This window comes from Parambassis ranga, chromosome 5 (assembly GCF_900634625.1).
Source record: "Parambassis ranga chromosome 5, fParRan2.1, whole genome shotgun sequence".
Classification (NCBI taxonomy): Eukaryota; Metazoa; Chordata; class Actinopteri; family Ambassidae; genus Parambassis; species Parambassis ranga.
In genome coordinates this window covers 5,897,563-5,903,562 of record NC_041026.1, presented here as the reverse complement: position 1 = coordinate 5,903,562, position 6,000 = coordinate 5,897,563, and the positions used below count along the sequence as shown (strand labels likewise).

General features: G+C 42.2%; 1 long non-coding RNA gene across 1 annotated transcript in view; it reads right to left on the bottom strand.

Annotated features, from left to right (window-relative positions):
* Positions 1–639: 639 nt before the first annotated feature.
* The window catches only part of LOC114435838 (uncharacterized), a 51,017-nt gene continuing 45,656 nt past the window's right edge, over positions 640–6,000 (bottom strand). The window contains exon 3 of the long non-coding RNA XR_003670661.1: positions 640–746. This is a non-coding gene — a long non-coding RNA (uncharacterized LOC114435838). The remainder of the gene's footprint in view (positions 747–6,000) is intronic.

Sequence of the window (6,000 nt, the reverse complement as noted above, 5' to 3'; positions counted from 1 at the left end):
TCGCAGCATGATAAAAGACAGCAACATCGACTTTTATATTGCCGCGTTGTCTAAGAAGAAATAGATTTTTCCACTTATGATGCTTTCAGCTTTTTTTAACCAGATTGCAACATGTAATTGAGTAAAAAAAAAAAGCGTGGTTTAAAGCTCTGATCGTGTTGGACAAACTCTCACAGTCACATCAACAGCTGCAGGTGAATTATTCAAAGTCGACAAGCTTTAAATAATAAAGCTGCACTGCTGTTTTCATTTTTTTTTCTAAACCAAGCTTCTTTTTGTAATTTGTGATATAAATACAGAGAAGTGTCCAAACACTTCAATACATTGACATTTTTTTTTGTAGTAGCAGCAGTGAGTGAAACAACCCTGCTGTGTTTTTAAATCTGCTTGGGTCCTTGCAAGTGGACATAAAAACCCCGCACTGGCCTTTAAACATGCAATCTGTTTATTCAATTATGTGGCTAAAAAGGTCTCTGATCTCGTGGGACTCACCCGGTTAACTAAAAGGTTAAGTACGCTAAATAGAACAGCTTCCATAAAACAGATGTACTCATACGTTCTGATAAATGCGTATTACCCTTTCGCAGGGTTCCTAAAATACCTTCAGCTCCAGCTGGAGCAGCAACCACGGACCACAGCAGGTGCAGCGTCACCTCCTCTTCAGTCACTCTCTCATCCCCCAGACTCTGAGTCTTCTGGCACCACGCTGCAGTGGTTGTTCCAGGCTGCCTCCTCCGCTCTGACATCTGGCAGGAGAAGAGATGAAAAAAAATGACCTTGTTGCAGCTTGTTTGTGTTTAAACTGTCATCATATTTTTATCTTTGTTTAAACTGTTTCCCCTTTTTGTTTCTAGGATCATGCCAAAGGTCTGTCCCGAGAATCCTGCCAAAGACTTCATCCTTTGCTTGTTTTTAAGGATGCTGGTGCGCTTTGTTGTCCTCTGTACAGATGGCACCAAGAGGTGATCGATGGCATACACGTGCACACTTGTTAGACCTTAGTCCTCTCGGCCTCTGAAGGATCAACCTTGGAAGAATCAGTAGAAGTACCGTATTTTCGGGACTATAGGTCGCACTAGCCAAAAATGCACAATGAAGAAGAAAAAAACATAGATAAGTCGCACCGGACTATTAGTCGCACCAGCGGGCCAGCGTAAATCCTACGTTTTTAACGTAACGTTGCCACGTGAATTCCTCTTAACTTAAGTGGTGCGGCTGCAGGGCATTGAGAGTGAGACACACACATTTCAACAAGTCCTCACACGGAGAAATGATTCGCTTCACTGCACAGAAACTCCTATAAATATCCTGTAAATGATTAAAAGGCAACTGGCGCTATAGCTGTCTGGAATTAGTGACATATCGACCACGCGTGTCACCTATGCTTAGAATACAAAGTGTGGACAAGCTGGAGGTGGAAGAGAACCGTCAGGAGATGGACAGAAACTCTACCAGTATATTTGTAATGGGACGTCAGGACACAACTAATTGTATATTTTTTCACATCCAAGTCGCATACTCAGCCAAAGGATGAAAAAAAGTGCGACTTATATTCCCGGAAAATATGGTATCCTTAACTTTGAAAGGACATTTTTTGTAGTGAGAGAGAGCCAAAGAGATTAATCATCCAATCCACGCTGACTGTTTTAGCTTCTTTCAGCCCCTTGTTTTGGTTTACAGGCCTCCACATTTTCTGTTTTGGTTCGGTGAGTCAAGGACTCAAAGTAAAGGTGGATGAACGCCCTGTGATGTCACCTGTGGTGTTCCTGAGGAGGAGTTCTGAAGCTTATTAATGCGGAATTTCTGGCTTTCGCCATCTTGGACCCAAAACTGGGCAAAAAAGGGTGGAGCATGCCCAGGTGCAAAAGACGCAGCCAACATCAGACCATGTGGATTCAGATGAGGACATGAACATTATTCCATCCCACTAGAAATCTTTAACCTAACGGACTCACCGGTATTTATGAGACACTCGCTTTTTGTCGTTTTTGTTTGTTTGTTTGTAGCCACCCTCAAGTGGCCACTTGAGTAACTGCAGGTTTTATAAGTGTAGAGAAATGCTGTATGATTTATGTCTCCTAATATATTTTTGCCGTTGAACTTCATGACCCTTGGGGGCTTGTGTTTCCTTTACTTGTCCCTGTGCCCTGACTTTCTACTCTGATGATGTCGTTCTCCTCACTTTCCATTCTTATCAAACCTATTATAATAAACTAACTGCAGATACATTAGACGGAATCGTTATGAATCATTTTTATGCTGCTCTGTAATGAATATGGCCAGACTAAATCAAATTAACCTTTTTCAGGCCTATCAGCTTCCAGATGCTCCGGATAGCCGGGAACGATTCATCTCTCGCTCTCTCGGCCTAATGATGATGCAGGACTGTGTGTGTGTGTGTCCCTCCACAGCCCGTTGTGTTATTTTTAACGACGTCTTTCACTTTATGTTGTGGGGTTGTTTAACTTTCATGTATTACAATATTTGCCCCATTGCGCTGGCGGCTTTTCACTCCCCGTCTTCAAGCCTCGCTCTCGGAGGTATCTTTTTATTAAAGAGTACATGTCCCTCCATCTCCTCCCTCATTTTTACTGCTCCTTTTTTAGTCTCCCACTTTTCTCCACACAAGTCTCCATCTCACCCTGCCGCTCTGTCTCCCTGCATCACAGCACATTTGCCCCCCCCCCTCCCTTCACACTTCAGCCTTCATTTCCAATCGACTTTGTCACATCTTTCGCTCTCTTTGCCATCCCCCTTTTGTAAATGACTGACCTCGGTTGGTCTGATATTTCAGAGGATTCAGAAGATGACTGGAAAATAGCTTTACTTATGAAGGAAAGTAGAGCAGACACATTAACTCGTCACACAAAGGTCCTGAGACACAAAAAAGAAAAGGACGGAAGGTCTGTGACATCAAACACAGAATAGAAGACCAGCTGTTACTGTCTAGACTGAGAGTGAGTTCATCACGTATGTAATGTGGACATCCAGAAGTGGCCAAAACAGTGAACAAAAGGTTTAAAGTGTCCATTTTCTAATCCAAAATCTGACATTCATGGTACTCATACCTCAAAAAAAGAAAAGCATAAAAGCCTGTCTATTAAGAACTTGACTGTCTGGCTGTCATGAGAGCCTAATGTGCGCCTTTTAACCTTAATACCCTCAGACAGAAGTGGAGGTTTCAATATAGAAACTGTTAATACCTTTATTATACTAGAGCACACACACACACACATGCACAGAGTGAGAACTATGGGCATGGAAATACACCTAAGTGGGCCAGACATCACTTTAGTGACTTCAGCATTTAGCCCACAGCAGACTAAAGCTGGTTTGGGTGCCATAAAACTGCTCCATAACTCTGTGTGTGTGTGTGTGTGTGTGCAGGTTTGCTCAGTGGGTGTATAACAGGAGGGGAAACACCGGCGGCAGCAGCGGCGGGGGAGCTTATCTCAATTACAGTCGATGCAGTTTTTGTGCTTGGATAAGCTATCTGACGAGCATGTTTATCTGCTACAGCGCTGAATTCTCCAAAGGAAAACAGCATATATGTAGCTTGAATTACCAACAGCCACAGAGAGAAACATTATCTCTGCTGGACCTGTTTGGGGGGGAAATGGGGAATTGGGAGAAAGATAGAATAATGATGCAATCACACCTACAATTTCCCTCCCTCTGGACCAAATTGGATGTTTAAAACTAGCATTTTGTCATTTTATTTTGGGGAAGAAAAATGGTGGTGGAGTTCTGGAAAGTTTAGACTTTTGTCTGCTGGGAAACTTCCTGTATACATTATCTTTAAACAATGTTTAATATTAAAATATTTGTGCAACTAAAAATCTGAATGAATACATAAAAATACTGCATTGTTTTGCCTCTGGAGCTCCTGACAGTCGGGTCAGATAAGCTGTCAAAGTCACCAGACCCCATTATTAATAACAGTATTTTTTAACAGAGGTATATATAGTGTTTAAACTGATATTGATTATGTAGTTGGGTTGGCTCTTGTTTGAGGTAGCCTTGTCAGCAGTGTATTATTTCTTTTCATACCTGTGTAATAACGTGCAAAAAGAGAAGTTACACATAAAACCTCACCCCTTCATTGGTTAGTAGTGGATGCACTGCTGCTTTATTCCCACATCCAAGTATGATCTTTATAACGCGGATCACTACTGTCGCGATGAAGTGCAGAGGATCCGAATAGATCCTGTTGAAACGTGTGCTGACGGACTACGAGTGTCCTTTTCAATGTTTTCACTCCGTGGTCCGTCTCAACCTCTTTACTTAGAAGACGCTTTAGTGCTGCGTTTAAAAGAATAACGTTAGCTACAGATGCATCAGAGGAGCCGATCTCTTTAGTTAGCTGCTCAAATGGAGCAAGAAAAGACGCCTCAGACATGCTGGAGCGTCCAGACAAACCTGTGCTGGTTGCGTCATCACAACATCCTGTTCACCGAAAATGCTGAAAATGGCCGAACATTCGGTGCATCCCTATTGGTTAGATAAGATAAGAGATAAGATAAGATAAAACTTTATTAATCCCGAAGGAAATTCTTGTGCCAGAGGTATCAAGTCACATTAAATGCAGTTAAGTACAGAGTATAAGAGTATAAGTGTCACTATAATCCAAAATAAGAGTACAGTACGCAGTATGAGCACAATATATGATACATGGATACAATATGGAGATGTAAGGTGCTAAGTAAACATAAACATAGACAAGTGGAGGGAATGACAGTGATGCCTGACATGATTATCTAGCGCTTCTCCCTACAGAAAGGGGAGGAGTTATACAGTCTGATGGCCACTGGCAGGAAGGACCTCCTGTGGCGTTCTGTGCTGCTCCTCGGTAGTCTCAGTCTACCGCTGAATGTGCTCCTGTAGGACAGCAGTGTGTCGTGCAGGGGGTGAGACAAGTTGTTACGAATACTGAGTTTCCTCAGTATCCTCCTCTCCGTCACCTCCACCACAGACTCCAGCTCCACTCCCAGCACCGAGCCAGCCTTCCTAATGAGCTTGTTGAGTCTGTTGGTGTCGGCCGTCTTCATCCTGCTGCCCCAGCACACTACAGCGTAGAAGATGATGCTGGAGACCACCGAGTGGTAAAACATCTGCAGCATGGTCTGGCAGACGTTAAAGGACCTGAGTCTCCTCAGTAGATACAGGCGACTCTGTCCCTTCCTGTATATTGCAATATATGTATATATATGTAAAATATAATATATGTATATTAGAGCAGCTTTACTTGTTTTAGACTAAAATGTTTAATTATTTTTTAGCTGTATATGTGAATAAAATGATATAAATATGCAGCATAGTCACATGCGCTGCATTTCCATAACTGTCAGTGGTTGCTTTAATCAGCCCGTGCACCTGCTTCATTCACCCTCCTGCACCTGACTCTGATTAAACCGTCGCAGCAGCTCATTTAGTCCCTTTTCGACCAGGAAAGATGTGTTTTTTTTTTTCTCCCCACAGTGACCCCAGCGGTCCGCCTCCAATTATAAAAGCCACGCACTCATGCCTGATGTGAGGCCTCTGAGGACACAAAATGAAAGCTCTGTAAGACAAATGAATTTGGATGATTTGAAAGATAATTGTGCAAATTACCCTCATTGGCTTATTAAGGGCTTTTGTTTGTTTTACTGTTTAGGTTCAGTGAGGCCAACCTCAAAGGTCAGAGTCCTGAGACAAATAAGGAGGGAAACCTTTTTCTATTAATAGCTGTTTCAGCCATAAATAAATAAATGTGGAGCTTATCAATTATCTATTGCCAAATGCAATTATTTATTTATTCATGTATTAATGTATTCATGTATTTGACTAAAACGCCTTTCCATACACATTAACATAAATTATACTCCTGACCTGAGGGGTCACAGAGACCCGAACAGAAAAACATCTCGTTTGACTGAAGGTCCAAGAGTTTTTAAGTTTACAACTTGTATAAATCAAAGCCGTAGATAAGTGGTAGGTAGTAGAGGTCGTAAGTGAGGCTAG